General features: G+C 49.8%; 1 protein-coding gene across 10 annotated transcripts in view; it reads left to right on the top strand.

Annotated features, from left to right (window-relative positions):
• LRRC4B (leucine rich repeat containing 4B) overlaps window positions 1-21,075 on the top strand; it is a 447,846-nt gene that overhangs the window by 394,918 nt on the left and 31,853 nt on the right. For 8 of the 10 annotated variants that reach the window (XM_073601402.1, XM_073601400.1, XM_073601401.1 and 5 more), the window contains one exon: window positions 16,747-16,798. The exons of the other annotated variants lie outside the window; for them this stretch is intronic. The gene's annotated coding sequence lies outside the window, so the exon portion shown is untranslated. The remainder of the gene's footprint in view (window positions 1-16,746; window positions 16,799-21,075) is intronic. 10 annotated transcript variants of the gene reach the window in all.

The following is a 21,075-nucleotide window of genomic DNA, read 5'->3' as shown; positions in this document are numbered from 1 at the left end:
GGGGGACAGTGTCACTGATGCATGCACTGTCAGTGCTCACCATCCTCGTGGCCTCCTCGAATGGTGACAGGACAGTGCATGCATCCCTGATCATGGCCCACTGGCGTGGGGAAAAAAAACCAAGCTCCCCTGACCCTGTCCTGGTGCCATAGTCGCACAGGTACTCATTGATGGCCCTCTGCTGCGTGTGCAGCCGCTGCAGCATGGCCAACGTTGAGTTCCACCTGGTGGGCATGTCACAGATTAGGCGGTTCTTGGGCAGGTTAAACTCCTTTTGGAGGTCCGTCAGCCGAGCACTGGCATTATATGACCGGCGGAAATGCACACAGACTTTCCTGGCCTGCCTCAGGACATCCTGTAAGCCCGGGTACCTGCCCAAGAACCGCTGCACCACCAAGTTAAGGACGTGAGCCAAACAAGGCACATGGGTCATTTGTCCCTGTCGGAGGGCAGAGAGGAGGTTGGTGCCATTGTCGCAAACCACCATTCCTGCCTTAAGTTGGCGTGGCGTCAACTACCTCTGAACCTGCCCCTGCAGAGCTGACAGAACCTCTGCCCCAGTGTGGCTCCTGTCCCCCAAGCACACCAGCTCAAGCACCGCATGGCATCTTTTGGCCTGCGTACTTGCGTAGCCCCTTGAACGCCTACGGAGCACCACTGGTTCCGAGGAAGAGGCCATGGAGGAAGAAGAAGAGGAGGGGGTGGAGGAGAGAGGTGTGTCACAATCAGCATTTTGGAGGCGTGGTGGCGGAACAACCTCCAACACTACTGCACCTTGTCCTGCATCCTTCCCAGCTGCCAGCAGAGTCACCCAATGCGCCGTGAATCTTGGGTAACGTCCCTGTCCATGCCTGCTGGACCATGAGTCAGCGGTAATATGCACCTTACCGCTGACCGCCCTGTCCAGCGAGGCATGGACATTGCCTTCCACATGCCGGTAGAGAGCCGGAATCGCCTTCCGTGAGAAAAAGTGGCGTTTGGGTACCTGCCACTGAGGAACCGCACATTCCAAAACTCACGGAAGGGGGCAGAGTCTACCAACTGAAAAGGCAGCAGTTGAAGTGCTAGCAATTTTGCCAAGCTAGCATTCAACCGCTGGGCATGTGGATGGCTGGGAGCAAACTTCTTTCGGCGGTGCAGCAGCTGGGGCAGGGAAATTTGCCTGGTACAATCTGACGTCGGTGTACCAAAAGCAGATTGCCCACAAGTACTTGGCTGTGACACACCTAATTCTACACCTTCATTCCTCTCACTGCAGGTCTCAGAGAGGACTGAAGGTCTAGTGGGGTTGGAAATCTCAGCTGATGAGGAGCAAGGAGAGATCCTCTTTGTTCTTTGGTGTGGGTCTTTTAGATACGCTTGCCAACGAACTGCATGGCAGGTCAACATATGTCTGGTCAAGCATGTGGTACCCAAGCGGGAGATGTTTTGGCCACGCGAGATACGCTTGAGACATATGTTGCAAATAGCAGCGGTGCGATCTGATGCACTCGTCTCAAAAAAGGCCCACACCAAAGAACTTTTTGAATAACGCGCAGAGACTGCAGCGCCCTGCACATGTGGAGCTTTGGGGTGTGATGCAGTCAATGTGCTGCCCTTAGGCTGGCCCCTGGAGGGCATCCTGCCTCGTTGGTGATGTGCCGCCGCCTCCTCCTCCTCCTCCTCCTCCTCCTCCTCTCTCCTATCAGGCACCCACGTTGAGTCAGTGACCTAATCATCCCCTCCCTCCTCATCACTGGAGCAAACCTGGCAGTATGCTGCAGCAGGGGGAGCATGACTGCCAGATTGCTGTCCTTCTTGGGCACCCCCTCTGTCCGTGCTCATGTTACTGCCTTCATCGAGCTCAGTATCGTCATCAGAGCCTTCCAAACGCTGGGCATCCTCCTGGAGCATGTACCCAACACTGTGGTCAAACAGTTCGAGGGAATCCTCATGAGGACATGGTGGAGCTAGGAAAGGAGTCACTGATGACATTGAGCTGAGGGAAGAGGCCGCTGCTTTGCCAGACAAAGCACCCTGGGCATGGGTGAGAGAGGATGAGGAGGATGAGGACGGCTTGGTCATCCACTCGACCAAGTCTTCCGCATGTTGCGGCTCAACACGGCCAGCTGCCGAAAAAAAGGCCAAGCGTGTCCCATGGCCACGTGCTGATGAGGATGCACCGTCTCCACGACCAGCACTAGACACAGAGCCTGCTTGCCCTCTCTTATTGGCTTGTGACTGTCTGCCTCTCCTTCTTGGCCTTCCAGACATACTAATGGCCTGTAGCTGCACTAAGCTGGGATAGAACACCTGTAATTTTCTTCAGGTAGCTTTATATACTGTAACCAGACAAGCCTGCCTGTCAGTAGGAAGATAACAGGAACGGATCTAGCTGAACACTGTGAGCAGGACGCACTGCACTAAATGTAAATAGTCTAGAAGATAACAGGAACGGATCTAGCTGAACACTGTGAGCAGGACGCACTGCACTAAATGTAAATAGTCTAGAAGATAACAGGAACGGATCTAGCTGAACACTGTGAGCAGGACGCACTGCACTAAATGTAAATAGTCTAGAAGATAACAGGAACGGATCTAGCTGAACACTGTGAGCAGGACGCACTGCACTAAATGTAAATAGCAGGAACGGATCTAGCTGAACACTGTGAGCAGGACGCACTGCACTAAATGTAAATTGCAGGAATGGATCTAGCTGAACACTGTGAGCAGGACGCACTGCACTAAATGTAAATAGTCTAGAAGATAACAGGAACGGATCTAGCTGAACACTGTGAGCAGGACGCACTGCACTAAATGTAAATAGCAGGAACGGATCTAGCTGAACACTGTGAGCAGGACGCACTGCACTAAATGTAAATAGCAGGAACGGATCTAGCTGAACACTGAGCAGGACGCACTGCACTAAATGTAAATAACAGGAACGGATCTAGCTGAACACTGTGAGCAGGACGCACTGCACTAAATGTAAATAGTCTAGAAGATAACAGGAACGGATCTAGCTGAACACTGTGAGCAGGACGCACTGCACTAAATGTAAATAGTCTAGAAGATAACAGGAACGGATCTAGCTGAACACTGTGAGCAGGACGCACTGCACTAAATGTAAATAGTCTAGAAGATAACAGGAACGGATCTAGCTGAACACTGTGAGCAGGACGCACTGCACTAAATGTAAATAACAGGAACGGATCTAGCTGAACACTGTGAGCAGGACGCACTGCACTAAATGTAAATAGCAGGAACGGATCTAGCTGAACACTGTGAGCAGGACGCACTGCACTAAATGTAAATAGTCTAGAAGATAACAGGAACGGATCTAGCTGAACACTGTGAGCAGGACGCACTGCACTAAATGTAAATAACAGGAACGGATCTAGCTGAACACTGTGAGCAGGACGCACTGCACTAAATGTAAATAGTCTAGAAGATAACAGGAACGGATCTAGCTGAACACTGTGAGCAGGACGCACTGTACTAAATGTAAATAGTCTAGCTGCCTGACCGTGGTACTAATAGAATCAAATAGAACACCTGTAATTTTCTTCAGGTAGCTTTATATACTGTAACCAGACAAGCCTGCCTGTCAGTAGGAAGATAACAGGAACGGATCTAGCTGAACACTGTGAGCAGGACGCACTGCACTAAATGTAAATAGTCTAGAAGATAACAGGAACGGATCTAGCTGAACACTGTGAGCAGGACGCACTGCACTAAATGTAAATAGCAGGAACGGATCTAGCTGAACACTGTGAGCAGGACGCACTGCATTAAATGTAAATAGTCTAGATAGAAGATAACAGGAACGGATCTAGCTAAACTGAATACAGTGTATATATATATATATATATATATATATATATATGCAACACCTGGGATGCATATATATACACAATACACTGTAAGTGCAGCTAACTGACTGACTGTTCTGCCTAATCTATCTAACTCAAATCAAATGACACTCTCTCTCTCTCTCTCTATCTCTCAGCACACCGGAACACACACTACACAGGGCCGCCGTGCAGGCGGCCTTATATAGTGTGGGGTGTGTACTAAATCCCCTGAGCCATAATTGGCCAAAGCCACCCTGGTTTTGGCCAATTACAGCTCTCTCTACCGACGGCGCTGTGATTGGCCAAGCATGCGGGTCATAGTGCATGCTTGGCCAATCATCAGCCAGCAATGCACTGCGATGCCGCAGTGAATTATGGGCCGTGACGCGCCACACGAATTTAGCGCGAACGGCCCATAACGTTCGCAATTCGGCGAACGATCGAACAGCCGATGTTCGAGTCGAACATGGGTTCGACTCGAACATGAAGCTCATCCCTAGTGGTCATAATGTTATGGCTGGTGTACATGTGTACGTGGGCGTTAGGAATAACTGACACCTAAAAAAAAATGTTGGACATCCAGAGGTCTGTCACTCTTCATGTGACAGTGTAGAAGCTCTGTCTCTATACAGCTCCATATTGATGGGACATTCTTCTCATGGACCAAGATGGCGATCAGTCACTCTATAGAAGATAGATTTGTCTTTAATTCCTTCCATGGAAATCATTGCGGACAGGAGTACAAGCGCCTATCTGGATATATTTGACTCGCCACCCACACTCCTCCTCTCTCCTTCTAGACGGGGTTTTAAGCAGAATCCTATTGAAAAGACATCCTGCAGGGATGCAGAACATGCTTGTATCTATGGAGATTGCCATGGCAACTGAGAACATCATTCTCTGCTTCCTCTGTGATGTCACGTGAATCTCAGCTCCCTTCACATCCCACCAATATCTTCTAACACCATTTAACATGATTGCTGCATTACTACGTCTGCCCGATGGGAAATCTGCTGCTTCAGCGTTCTCAAATCATTTCTAATAAGATGAAATAAAAACAGATTTTACACCTTTTACATGTCACCTTCTCCGGTGTTCTTACATTTCACCTTCTCCAGTGTTCCTACATGTTACCTTCTCCGGTGTTCTTACAAGTCACCTTCTCTGGAGATCTTTACATGTCACCTTCTCAGATGTTCTATACATGTCACCTTCTCCGGTGTTCTTACAAGTCACCTTCTCAGGTGTTCTTACATGTCACCTTCTCAGGTGTTCTTACATGTCATCTTCTCAGATGTTCTATACATGTCACCTTCTCCGGTGTTCTTACAAGTCACCTTCTCAGGTGATCTTTACATGTCATCTTCTCAGGTGTTCTTACATGTCATCTTCTCAGGTGTTCTTACATGTCATCTTCGCAAGTGTTCTTACATGTCACCTTCTCAGGTGATCTTTACATGTCATCTTCTCAGGTGTTCTTACATGTCACCTTCTCAGGTGATCTTTACATGTCATCTTCTCAGGTGTTCTTACATGTCATCTTCGCAAGTGTTCTTACATGTCACCTTCTCAGGTGTTCTTACATGTCATCTTCACAAGTGTTCTTACATGTCACCTTCTCTGGAGATCTTTACATGTCACCTTCTCAGGTGTTCTTACATGTCATCTTCTCAGGTGTCCTATACATGTCATCTTCTCAGGTGATCTTTACATGTCACCTTCTTAGGGGTTCTATACATGTCACCTTCTCAGGTGTTCTTTACATGTCACCTTCTCAGGTGTTCTTTACATGTCATCTTCTCAGGTGTTCTTACATGTCACCTTCTCAGGTGTTCTTACATGTCATCTTCGCAAGTGTTCTTACATGTCATCTTCACAAGTGTTCTTACATGTCACCTTCTCTGGAGATCTTTACATGTCACCTTCTCCGGTGTTCTTACATGTCACCTTCTCAGGTGATCTTTACATGTCATCTTCTCAGGTGTTCTTACATGTCATCTTCGCAAGTGTTCTTACATGTCACCTTCTCAGGTGATCTTTACATGTCATCTTCTCAGGTGTTCTTACATGTCACCTTCTCAGGTGATCTTTACATGTCATCTTCTCAGGTGTTCTTACATGTCATCTTCGCAAGTGTTCTTACATGTCACCTTCTCAGGTGTTCTTACATGTCATCTTCACAAGTGTTCTTACATGTCACCTTCTCTGGAGATCTTTACATGTCACCTTCTCAGGTGTTCTTACATGTCATCTTCTCAGGTGTCCTATACATGTCATCTTCTCAGGTGATCTTTACATGTCACCTTCTTAGGGGTTCTATACATGTCACCTTCTCAGGTGTTCTTTACATGTCACCTTCTCAGGTGTTCTTTACATGTCATCTTCTCAGGTGTTCTTACATGTCACCTTCTCAGGTGTTCTTACATGTCATCTTCGCAAGTGTTCTTACATGTCATCTTCACAAGTGTTCTTACATGTCACCTTCTCTGGAGATCTTTACATGTCACCTTCTCAGGTGTTCTTACATGTCACCTTCTCAGGTGTTCTTTACATGTCATCTTCTCAGGTGTTCTTTACATGCCATCTTCTCAGGTGTTCTTTACATGCCATCTTCTCAGATGTTCTTTACATGCCATCTTCTCAGATGTTCTTTACATGCCATCTTCTCAGGTGTTCTTTACATGCCATCTTCTCAGATGTTCTTTACATGCCATCTTCTCAGGTGTTCTTTACATGCCATCTTCTCAGGTGTTCTTTACATGCCATCTTCTCAGGTGTTCTTTACATGCCATCTTCTCAGGTGTTCTTTACATGCCATCTTCTCAGGTGTTTTATACATGTCACCTTCTCAGGTGATCTTTACATGTCACCTTTCCATGTGTTCTTTACATGTCACCTTCTCAGGTGATCTTTACATGTCACTGTCACGGTACCACTTACAGTGAGCCCACAGGCGAGCAGGTGACACGGGATCGCCCAGGGCATGGAGTCTAAGGGCCAGCTGGTATTCTGCCAGGGACCCACTCACAAGGGTTTGGGCTTAGCTGCGTGCTGACCCCAGGTCATGACCCCCGGGTTCACCCCGCTCGCTAGGGAAGTAACAGAAGACACTGTCAGACAAGGATGGATGGATGGATGAAGCAAAGGAGAGCCGGATAGCGAGCCAAGGTCAGGGTGGGCTGCAGACAACGTAATCAGAACAAGCCTAGTCGGTACACAAGAGATCAGTTCACGAGAGGTCAGGTTTAGGCAGGTAACACGAAGGGAGCTCGGAAACAAATGTTGCTCAAGCAACCAGTAGCTGGTCTAAAGAGATTTAAATAGAGAAGCACATGAGGGGCTGGACAGGAAGTAGCAGGAAGGAATCATATATTAAGCAACAGGTGAGGCCGGCGACACCCATAGCTGCAGAGTGCAGCAGAGCTGAACACAAGCTAGTGGAACAACAGGTGCCAGCTGGCCTACAGCAGTAAAGGTGAGACACAGATCAGCTCCGCAGCTGATCTGTGACAGTCACCTTCTCAGGAGATCTTTACATGTCATCTTCTCAGGTGATCTTTACATGTCACCTTCTCAGGTGATCTTTACATGTCACCTTCTCAGGTGATCTTTACATGTCATCTTCTCAGGTGATCTTTACATGTCACCTTCTCAGGTGATCTTTACATGTCATCTTCTCAGGTGATCTTTACATGTCACCTTCTCAGGTGATCTTTACATGTCACCTTCTCAGGTGATCTTTACATGTCATCTTCTCAGGTGATCTTTACATGTCATCTTCTCAGGTGATCTTTACATGTCACCTTCTCAGGTGATCTTTACATGTCACCTTCTCAGGTGATCTTTACATGTCATCTTCTCAGGTGATCTTTACATGTCACCTTCTCAGGTGATCTTTACATGTCACCTTCTCAGGTGATCTTTACATGTCACCTTCTCAGGTGATCTTTACATGTCACCTTCTCAGGTGATCTTTACATGTCACCTTCTCAGGAGTTTTTTACATGTCACCTTCTCAGGTGGTTTTTACATGCCACCTTCTCTGGTGACATGCTTGTGCATTCATCCAGCTGACAACTGCATGAAACTCTCTATTGCTACAGCAACTGGCCTCCGAGCCTGAACCCTGACCATGACATAAACAATGATGGGGAGCTTTCAGTAACAGCCCAGACACTGTGATGGGTCTGCTCCCATTAAAGCCCACTACCGTGCTGCTGCATTTATACGTTACCCCAATAGAAAGGTGGTGGAACAATACTTACTTTTCACTGTGGCCAGCAATCACTGCAGCACTGTGGCATACTATGTGTGATACATTATCTATAGACTTCACAGGAAAGTGTCCTTACCGTGAGAAGCCTCCCAGACTCCTCTCCTACTCAGTGCTGCACTCTTCCCACATTCTGTGCTGAGCAATGCTACATTCTCCTTCTACACATTTCATCCTTCTCTCTTTTGTTACTCTTTACCCTTCTTGTACTAATGCACTAATGTTATACCCTATACACTCCTCTCCTGTACATACCGCCCACTGTCATATCCTCCACACTCCTCTCCTGTACATACCACCCACTGTCATATCCTCCACACTCCTCTCCTGTACATACCGCCCACTGTCATATCCTCCACACTCCTCTCCTGTACATACCACCCACTGTCATACCCTCCACACTCCTCTCCTGTACATACCACCCACTGTCATATCCTCCACACTCCTCTCCTGTACATACCACCCACTGTCATATCCTCCACACTCCTCTCCTGTACATAGTGCCCACTGTCATACCCTCCACACTCCTCTCCTGTACATACCGCTCACTGTCATATCCTCCACACTCCTCTCCTGTACATACCGCTCACTGTCATACCCTCCACACTCCTCTCCTGTACATACCGCCCACTGTCATATCCTCCACACTCCTCTCCTGTACATACCACCCACTGTCATATCCTCCACACTCCTCTCCTGTACATACCACCCACTGTCATACCCTCCACACTCCTCTCCTGTACATACCGCCCACTGTCATATCCTCCACACTCCTCTCCTGTACATACCGCCCACTGTCATATCCTCCACACTCCTCTCCTGTACATACCGCTCACTGTCATATCCTCCACACTCCTCTCCTGTACATACCACCCACTGTCATATCCTCCACACTCCTCTCCTGTACATACCACTCACTGTCATATCCTCCACACTCCTCTCCTGTACATACCGCTCACTGTCATATCCTCCACACTCCTCTCCTGTACATACCGCCCACTGTCATATCCTCCACACTCCTCTCCTGTACATACCACCCACTGTCATATCCTCCACACTCCTCTCCTGTACATACCGCTCACTGTCATATCCTCCACACTCCTCTCCTGTACATACCACCCACTGTCATATCCTCCACACTCCTCTCCTGTACATACCGCCCACTGTCATATCCTCCACACTCCTCTCCTGTACATACCACCCACTGTCATATCCTCCACACTCCTCTCCTGTACATACCGCCCACTGTCATATCCTCCACACTCCTCTCCTGTACATACCACCCACTGTCATACCCCCCACACTCCTCTCCTGTACATACCACCCACTGTCATATCCTCCACACTCCTCTCCTCTACATACCGCCCACTGTCATATTCTCCACACTCCTCTCCTGTACATACCACCCACTGTCATACCCTCCACACTCCTCTCCTGTACATACCACCCACTGTCATATCCTCCACACTCCTCTCCTGTACATACCGCTCACTGTCATATCCTCCACACTCCTCTCCTGTACATACCGCCCACTGTCATATCCTCCACACTCCTCTCCTGTACATACCGCTCACTGTCATATCCTCCACACTCCTCTCCTGTACATACCACCCACTGTCATACCCTCCACACTCCTCTCCTGTACATACTGCCCACTGTCATATCCTCCACACTCCTCTCCTGTACATACCACCCACTGTCATATCCTCCACACTCCTCTCCTGTACATACCGCCCACTGTCATATCCTCCACACTCCTCTCCTGTACATACCACCCACTGTCATATCCTCCACACTCCTCTCCTGTACATACCACCCACTGTCATACCCCCCACACTCCTCTCCTGTACATACTGCCCACTGTCATACCCTCCACACTCCTCTCCTGTACATACCGCCCACTGTCATATCCTCCACACTCCTCTCCTGTACATACCGCTCACTGTCATACCCTCCACACTCCTCTCCTGTACATACCGCCCACTGTCATATCCTCCACACTCCTCTCCTCTACATACTGCCCACTGTCATATCCTCCACACTCCTCTCCTGTACATACCACCCACTGTCATACCCCCCACACTCCTCTCCTGTACATACCACCCACTGTCATATCCTCCACACTCCTCTCCTCTACATACTGCCCACTGTCATACCCTCCACACTCCTCTCCTGTACATACCGCCCACTGTCATACCCTATACACCCCTCTCCTGTACATACTGCCCACTGTCATATCCTCCACACTCCTCTCCTGTACATACCGCCCACTGTCATATCCTCCACACTCCTCTCCTGTACATACCACCCACTGTCATATCCTCCACACTCCTCTCCTGTACATACCGCCCACTGTCATATTCTCCACACTCCTCTCCTGTACATACCACCCACTGTCATATCCTCCACACTCCTCTCCTGTACATACCGCCCACTGTCATATCCTCCACACTCCTCTCCTGTACATACCGCCCACTGTCATATCCTCCACACTCCTCTCCTGTACATACCGCCCACTGTCATATCCTCCACACTCCTCTCCTGTACATACCACCCACTGTCATATCCTCCACACTCCTCTCCTGTACATACTGCCCACTGTCATATCCTCCACACTCCTCTCCTGTACATACCACCCACTGTCATACCCCCCACACTCCTCTCCTGTACATACCACCCACTGTCATATCCTCCACACTCCTCTCCTCTACATACTGCCCACTGTCATACCCTCCACACTCCTCTCCTGTACATACCGCCCACTGTCATACCCTATACACCCCTCTCCTGTACATACTGCCCACTGTCATATCCTCCACACTCCTCTCCTGTACATACCGCCCACTGTCATATCCTCCACACTCCTCTCCTGTACATACCACCCACTGTCATATCCTCCACACTCCTCTCCTGTACATACCGCCCACTGTCATATTCTCCACACTCCTCTCCTGTACATACCACCCACTGTCATATCCTCCACACTCCTCTCCTGTACATACCGCCCACTGTCATATCCTCCACACTCCTCTCCTGTACATACCGCCCACTGTCATATCCTCCACACTCCTCTCCTGTACATACCGCCCACTGTCATATCCTCCACACTCCTCTCCTGTACATACCACCCACTGTCATATCCTCCACACTCCTCTCCTGTACATACCGCTCACTGTCATATCCTCCACACTCCTCTCCTGTACATACTGCCCACTGTCATACCCTATACACCCCTCTCCTGTACATACCACCCACTGTCATACCCTATACACCCCTCTCCTGTACATATCGCTCACTGTCATACCCTCCACACTCCTCTCCTGTACATACCACCCACTGTCATACCCTCCACACTCCTCTCCTGTACATACCGCCCACTGTCATACCCTCCACACTCCTCTCCTGTACATACCACCCACTGTCATACCCTCCACACTCCTCTCCTGTACATACCACCCACTGTCATATCCTCCACACTCCTCTCCTCTACATACTGCCCACTGTCATACCCTCCACACTCCTCTCCTGTACATACCGCCCACTGTCATACCCTATACACCCCTCTCCTGTACATACTGCCCACTGTCATATCCTCCACACTCCTCTCCTGTACATACCGCCCACTGTCATATCCTCCACACTCCTCTCCTGTACATACTGCCCACTGTCATATCCTCCACACTCCTCTCCTGTACATACTGCCCACTGTCATATCCTCCACACTCCTCTCCTGTACATACCACTCACTGTCATATCCTCCACACTCCTCTCCTGTACATACCACCCACTGTCATACCCTCCACACTCCTCTCCTGTACATACCACTCACTGTCATATCCTCCACACTCCTCTCCTGTACATACCACTCACTGTCATACCCTCCACACTCCTCTCCTGTACATACCGCCCACTGTCATATCCTCCACACTCCTCTCCTGTACATACTGCCCACTGTCATATCCTCCACACTCCTCTCCTGTACATACCACCCACTGTCATATCCTCCACACTCCTCTCCTCTACATACTGCCCACTGTCATACCCTCCACACTCCTCTCCTGTACATACCGCCCACTGTCATACCCTATACACCCCTCTCCTGTACATACTGCCCACTGTCATATCCTCCACACTCCTCTCCTGTACATACCACCCACTGTCATATCCTCCACACTCCTCTCCTGTACATACCACCCACTGTCATACCCTCCACACTCCTCTCCTGTACATACCACCCACTGTCATATCCTCCACACTCCTCTCCTCTACATACTGCCCACTGTCATACCCTCCACACTCCTCTCCTGTACATACCGCCCACTGTCATACCCTATACACCCCTCTCCTGTACATACTGCCCACTGTCATACCCCCCACACTCCTCTCCTGTACATACCACCCACTGTCATATCCTCCACACTCCTCTCCTCTACATACTGCCCACTGTCATACCCTCCACACTCCTCTCCTGTACATACCGCCCACTGTCATACCCTATACACCCCTCTCCTGTACATACTGCCCACTGTCATATCCTCCACACTCCTCTCCTGTACATACCACCCACTGTCATATCCTCCACACTCCTCTCCTGTACATACCGCCCACTGTCATATCCTCCACACTCCTCTCCTGTACATACTGCCCACTGTCATATCCTCCACACTCCTCTCCTGTACATACCGCCCACTGTCATATCCTCCACACTCCTCTCCTGTACATACCACCCACTGTCATATCCTCCACACTCCTCTCCTGTACATACCACCCACTGTCATACCTTCCACCCACTGTCATATCCTCCACACTCCTCTCCTGTACATACCGCTCACTGTCATACCCTCCACACTCCTCTCCTGTACATACCACCCACTGTCATATCCTCCACACTCCTCTCCTGTACATACCACCCACTGTCATATCCTCCACACTCCTCTCCTGTACATACCACCCACTGTCATATCCTCCACACTCCTCTCCTGTACATACCGCCCACTGTCATATCCTCCACACTCCTCTCCTGTACATACCGCTCACTGTCATATCCTCCACACTCCTCTCCTGTACATACCACCCACTGTCATATCCTCCACACTCCTCTCCTGTACATACCGCCCACTGTCATATCCTCCACACTCCTCTCCTGTACATACCACCCACTGTCATATCCTCCACACTCCTCTCCTGTACATACCACCCACTGTCATATCCTCCACACTCCTCTCCTGTACATACCACCCACTGTCATATCCTCCACACTCCTCTCCTGTACATACCACCCACTGTCATATCCTCCACACTCCTCTCCTGTACATACCACCCACTGTCATATCCTCCACACTCCTCTCCTGTACATACCACCCACTGTCATATCCTCCACACTCCTCTCCTGTACATACCACCCACTGTCATATCCTCCACACTCCTCTCCTGTACATACCGCTCACTGTCATATCCTCCACACTCCTCTCCTGTACATACCGCCCACTGTCATATCCTCCACACTCCTCTCCTGTACATACTGCCCACTGTCATACCCTCCACACTCCTCTCCTGTACATACCACCCACTGTCATATCCTCCACACTCCTCTCCTGTACATACCTCCCACTGTCATATCCTCCACACTCCTCTCCTGTACATACCGCCCACTGTCATACCCTCCACACTCCTCTCCTGTACATACTGCCCACTGTCATATCCTCCACACTCCTCTCCTGTACATACCGCTCACTGTCATATCCTCCACACTCCTCTCCTGTACATACCGCCCACTGTCATATCCTCCACACTCCTCTCCTGTACATACCACCCACTGTCATATCCTCCACACTCCTCTCCTGTACATACCGCCCACTGTCATATCCTCCACACTCCTCTCCTGTACATACCGCCCACTGTCATATCCTCCACACTCCTCTCCTGTACATACCGCCCACTGTCATATCCTCCACACTCCTCTCCTGTACATACCACCCACTGTCATACCCTCCACACTCCTCCTGTACATACCGCTCACTGTCATACCCTCCACACTCCTCTCCTGTACATACCACTCACTGTCATACCCTCCACACTCCTCTCCTGTACATACCGCCCACTGTCATATCCTCCACACTCCTCTCCTGTACATACTGCCCACTGTCATATCCTCCACACTCCTCTCCTGTACATACCACCCACTGTCATATCCTCCACACTCCTCTCCTCTACATACTGCCCACTGTCATACCCTCCACACTCCTCTCCTGTACATACCGCCCACTGTCATATCCTCCACACTCCTCTCCTGTACATACCCCCACTGTCATATCCTCCACACTCCTCTCCTGTACATACCACCCACTGTCATATCCTCCACACTCCTCTCCTGTACATACCACCCACTGTCATACCCTCCACACTCCTCTCCTGTACATACCACCCACTGTCATATCCTCCACACTCCTCTCCTCTACATACTGCCCACTGTCATACCCTCCACACTCCTCTCCTGTACATACCGCCCACTGTCATACCCTATACACCCCTCTCCTGTACATACTGCCCACTGTCATACCCCCCACACTCCTCTCCTGTACATACCACCCACTGTCATATCCTCCACACTCCTCTCCTCTACATACTGCCCACTGTCATACCCTCCACACTCCTCTCCTGTACATACCGCCCACTGTCATACCCTATACACCCCTCTCCTGTACATACTGCCCACTGTCATATCCTCCACACTCCTCTCCTGTACATACCGCGCACTGTCATATCCTCCACACTCCTCTCCTGTACATACCACCCACTGTCATATCCTCCACACTCCTCTCCTGTACATACCACCCACTGTCATATCCTCCACACTCCTCTCCTGTACATACCACCCACTGTCATATCCTCCACACTCCTCTCCTGTACATACCACCCACTGTCATATCCTCCACACTCCTCTCCTGTACATACCACCCACTGTCATATCCTCCACACTCCTCTCCTGTACATACCGCCCACTGTCATATCCTCCACACTCCTCTCCTGTACATACTGCCCACTGTCATATCCTCCACACTCCTCTCCTGTACATACCGCCCACTGTCATATCCTCCACACTCCTCTCCTGTACATACCACCCACTGTCATACCCTCCACACTCCTCTCCTGTACATAGTGCCCACTGTCATACCCTCCACACTCCTCTCCTGTACATACCACCCACTGTCATATCCTCCACACTCCTCTCCTGTACATACTGCCCACTGTCATATCCTCCACACTCCTCTCCTGTACATACCGCCCACTGTCATATCCTCCACACTCCTCTCCTGTACATACTGCTCACTGTCATATCCTCCACACTCCTCTCCTGTACATACCACCCACTGTCATATCCTCCACACTCCTCTCCTGTACATACCACCCACTGTCATATCCTCCACACTCCTCTCCTGTACATACCGCCCACTGTCATATCCTCCACACTCCTCTCCTGTACATACCGCTCACTGTCATATCCTCCACACTCCTCTCCTGTACATACCACCCACTGTCATATCCTCCACACTCCTCTCCTGTACATACCGCCCACTGTCATATCCTCCACACTCCTCTCCTGTACATACCACCCACTGTCATATCCTCCACACTCCTCTCCTGTACATACCACCCACTGTCATATCCTCCACACTCCTCTCCTGTACATACCACCCACTGTCATATCCTCCACACTCCTCTCCTGTACATACCGCTCACTGTCATATCCTCCACACTCCTCTCCTGTACATACCACCCACTGTCATATCCTCCACACTCCTCTCCTGTACATACCGCCCACTGTCATATCCTCCACACTCCTCTCCTGTACATACCACCCACTGTCATATCCTCCACACTCCTCTCCTGTACATACCACCCACTGTCATATCCTCCACACTCCTCTCCTGTACATACCACCCACTGTCATATCCTCCACACTCCTCTCCTGTACATACCACCCACTGTCATATCCTCCACACTCCTCTCCTGTACATACCACCCACTGTCATATCCTCCACACTCCTCTCCTGTACATACCACCCACTGTCATATCCTCCACACTCCTCTCCTGTACATACCACCCACTGTCATATCCTCCACACTCCTCTCCTGTACATACCGCTCACTGTCATATCCTCCACACTCCTCTCCTGTACATACCGCCCACTGTCATATCCTCCACACTCCTCTCCTGTACATACTGCCCACTGTCATACCCTCCACACTCCTCTCCTGTACATACCGCCCACTGTCATATCCTCCACACTCCTCTCCTGTACATACCGCCCACTGTCATACCCTCCACACTCCTCTCCTGTACATACCACCCACTGTCATATCCTCCACACTCCTCTCCTGTACATACCGCCCACTGTCATACCCTCCACACTCCTCTCCTGTACATACTGCCCACTGTCATATCCTCCACACTCCTCTCCTGTACATACCGCTCACTGTCATATCCTCCACACTCCTCTCCTGTATCCCTCCACACACAGCCCTTTCTCCTATCCACCCATCACTGTCCCATTGATCTGTATTCTTTTCATAATATAAAAGGTTTTATAATCGACACCAATCATTGGAGGGTTGACAGACGGTGTTCTTGTTTTTCAGGAGAGGCTCCTGATTGGAGGAAGAGCTATCAATCATTGTTGAGTTGCCCACAGTAAGTAAACATGCAGATTTCTTGCTCCATTCACATCCAAGATCATTTCTAGACAGATCCTGCCCCCCCCCCATGTGAATAAATATGGGGTACATTGTACCCCTACTCATTCATTGTACCCCCTACTCGTTCATTGTACCCCTACCCATTCATTGTACCCCTACCCGTTCATTGTACCCCTACTCATTCATTGTACCTCTACTCATTCATTGTACCCCTACCCGTTCATTGTACCCCTACTCATTCATTGTACCCCTATTCATTCATTTTTTCCCCTACCCGTTCATTGTACCCCTATTCATTCAATGTACCCCTACCCATTCATTGTACCCCTACCCATTCATTGTACCCCTACTCATTCATTGTACCCCTATTCATTCATTTTTTCCCCTACCCGTTCATTGTACCCCTATTCATTCAATGTACCCCTACCCATTCATTGTACCCCTACCCGTTCATTGTACCCCTACCCGTTCATTGTACCCCTACTCGTTCATTGTACCCCTACCCGTTCATTGTACCCCTACTCGTTCATTGTACCCCTACTCATTCATTTTTTCCCCTACCCGTTCATTGTACCCCTATTCATTCAATGTACCCCTACCCGTTCATTGTACCCCTACTCATTCATTGTACCCCTACCCGTTCATTGTACCCCTACTCATTCATTGTACCCCTACCCGTTCATTGTACCCCTACTCATTCATTGTACCCCTACCCGTTCATTGTACCCCTACCCGTTCATTGTACCCCTACCTATTCACCAAAAATGTTTAAAAAGTGAATAAAGACATTACACATGTTTTTGAGAATTCTTTTATCAAACAACAAAACAAATTTTTTCATTCTGCACATATCTACTAATTTCCATACTGGGAAAATATGTGAGAGACTTGAGTGTTGAGCGTCCCTGAGGATTCATTGGCTCCGAGGCCTGCAGACTGTTACTCCACCAGTGCCTCCCTTGTTGCAGACTGTTACTCCGCCAGCACCCCCCTTGCTGCAGACTGTTACTCCATCAGCACTTCCCTTGCTGCAGACTGTTACTCCACCAGCACCTCCCTTTCTGCAGACTGTTACTCCATCAGCACTTCCCTTTCTGCAGACTGTTACTCCATCAGCACTTCCCTTGCTGCAGACTGTTACTCCACCAGCACTTCCCTTGCTGCAGACTGTTACTCCACCAGCACTTCCCTTGCTGCAGACTGTTACTCCGCCAGCACTTCCCTTGCTGCAGACTGTTACTCCATCAGCACTTCCCTTGCTGCAGACTGTTACTCCATCAGCACTTCCCTTGCTGCAGACTGTTACTCCATCAGCACTTCCCTTGCTGCAGACTGTTACTCCATCAGCACTTCCCTTGCTGCAGACTGTTACTCCACCAGCACTTCCCTTGCTGCAGACTGTTACTCCACCAGCACTTCCCTTGCTGCAGACTGTTACTCCACCAGCACCCCCCTTGCTGCAGACTGTTACTCCACCAGCACTTCCCTTGCTGCAGACTGTTACTCCATCAGCACTTCCCTTGCTGCAGACTGTTACTCCACCAGCACCTCCCTTGCTGCAGACTGTCCCTGATTTGGAGCAATGTCCCTCTGTCCCTTATTCCTCCTCATTTATCCCTCATTTTGGTCTGATCCTTATAGATATATATATAGTGCACTTTTTATCTTTCAAAAAGTGTTTCCCAGCGCTAAACTTTTCATCCAAAATCTAAATTGCTGCATTTGTAAATTTTAGAAGCCAATATAAAGGAATAGTAGTGGTAAAAAAAGCCTTTGTGGATTTGATTTACCTTGTTTTGGGTTAATTTTCCTTTAAGGGGGTGTGGCAGGAGGTGTGTCCTATGCCTACATACGTTTGCTGGTAGGTGTCCCTCATTCCCATCTCACAATGTTGGGAGGTGTGCTGTCACTCCTCCAGACTAGCACCACATGGTTAGGCCTGACACTACTTCAGTCAGCCTCGGTGATACTGCCTCTTGCAGGCAGGGACCCCAGGCCCCTGTGGTGTAGAATAGTTAAGGTGCTAACTGTCCTCAATTCAGCTACCACTCCCAGATAACTCTCCTCAGATCCAACCAGCCACTGCCCTCCCCACCGTCCTCTCCTCTGGTTCTGCATGGAGGGGGGATTTATTCTGAGGGGGGTCTGTACTGATGGGGGATTTATCCTGATGGGGGGTCTGTACTGATGGGGGGTCTGTACTGATAGGGGGGGGGATTTATCCTGAGGGGGGTCTGTACTGATAGGGGGGATTTATTGTGAGGGGGGTCTGTACTGATGGGGGATTTATTCTGAGGGGGGTCTGTACTGATGGGGGGGATTTATTCTGAGGGGGTTCTGTACTGATGGGGGGATTCATCCTGAGGGGGGTCTGTACTGATGGAGGATTCATCCTGAGGGGGGTCTGTACTGATGGGGGATTTATCCTGAGGGGGGTCTGTACTGATGGGGGATTTATCCTGAGGGGGGTCTGTACTGATAGGGGGGATTTATTCTGAGGGGGTCTGTACTGATGGGGGGATTTATTCTGAGGGGGGTCTGTACTGATGGGGGATTTTTCCTGAGGGGGGGTCTGTACTGATGGGGGGAGATTTATTCTGAGGGGGGTCTGTATTGATGGGGGGGGGATTTATTCTGAGGGGGGTCTGTACTGATGGGGGATTTATCCTGAGGGAGGTCTGTACTGATGGGGGGGATTTATCCTGAGGGGGGTCTGTACTGATGGGGGGGATTTATCCTAAAGGGGGGGTCTGTACTGATGGGGGGGTTATCCTGAGGGGGGTCTGTACTGATGGGGGATTTATCCTGAGGGGGGTCTGTACTGATGGGGGATTTATCCTGAGGGGGGTCTGTACTGATGGGGGATTTATCCTGAGGGGGGTCTGTACTGATGGGGGATTTATCCTGAGGGGGGTCTGTACTGATTGGGGGATTTATCCTGAGGGGGGTCTGTACTGATTGGGGGATTTATCCTGAGGGGGGTCTGTACTGATGGGGGGATTTATCCTGAGGGGGGTCTGTACTTATGGGGATTTATCCTGAGGGGGGTCTGTACTGATGGGGGATTTATCCTGAGGGGAGTCTGTACTGATGGGGGATTTATTCTGAGGGGGGTCTGTACTGATGGGGGGGATTTATTCTGAGGGGGGTCTGTATTGATGGGGGGGGGGGGATTTATTCTGAGGGGGGTCTGTACTGATGGGGGATTTATCCAGAGGGAGGTCTGTACTGATGGGGGGGATTTATCCTGAGGGGGTTCTGTACTGATGGGGGGGATTTATCCTAAAGGGGGGGTCTGTACTGATAGGGGGGATTTATCCTGAGGGGGGTCTGTACTGATGGGGGAATTTATCCTGAGGGGGTCTGTACTGATGGGGGGGGGGATTTATCCTGAGGGGGGTCTGTACTGATGGGGGGAGGATTTATTCTGAGAGGGGTCTGTACTGATAGGGGGGTCTGTACTGATGAGGGGGTTATCCTGAGGGGTGTCTGTACTGATGGGGGAATTTATCCTGAGGGGGTCTGTACTGATGGGGGGATTTATCCTGAGGGGGGTCTGTACTGATGGGGGGAGGATTTATTCTGAGGGGGGTCTGTAATGATGGGGGATCTATCCTGAGGGGGGTCTGTACTGATGGGGGGGATCTATCCTGAGGGGGGTCTGTACTGATGGGGGGGATCTATCCTGAGGGGGGTCTGTATTGATGGGGGGATTTATCCTGAGGGGCGCCTGTACTGATGGGGGGATTTATCCTGAGGGGGGTCTGTACTGATGGGGGATCTATCCTGAGGGGGGTCTGTACTGATGGGGGGGGGGGGATTTATCCTGAGGGGGGTCTGTACTGATGGGGGGATTTATCCTCTGTGGACACTAAAGGGGAACTCTGCGGGTTCAGATGTAAAGGGGAACTCTGCGGGTTCAGATGTAAAGGGGAACTCTGCGGGTTCAGATGTAAAGGGGAACTCTGCGGGTTCAGATGTAAAGGGGAACTCTGCGGGTTCAGATGTAAAGAGGAAATTTCCGAGTTCAGATGTAAAGGGGAACTTTGCGGGTTCAGATGTAAAGGGGAACTCTGTGGGTTCAGATGTAAAGGGGAACTCTGCGGGTTCAGATGTAAAGGGGAACTCTGTGGGATCTAATGTAAGGGGGGAAACTTGTCATTAAAACCATATGATTAGAAATATTATTTAATGAAAAAAATATTTGTATAGTTTATATTACACAAAAGTTTCCTGCGGTTCCGATAAAGTGTTGGGGTTTGGCTTAAAGAA

Source organism: Aquarana catesbeiana, linkage group LG10, assembly GCF_042186555.1.
Source record: "Aquarana catesbeiana isolate 2022-GZ linkage group LG10, ASM4218655v1, whole genome shotgun sequence".
In the NCBI taxonomy this organism is placed as follows: domain Eukaryota; kingdom Metazoa; phylum Chordata; class Amphibia; order Anura; family Ranidae; genus Aquarana; species Aquarana catesbeiana.
The sequence above is the reverse complement of the archived record's forward strand: the minus strand, read 5'-3'. Positions and strand labels throughout refer to the sequence as shown.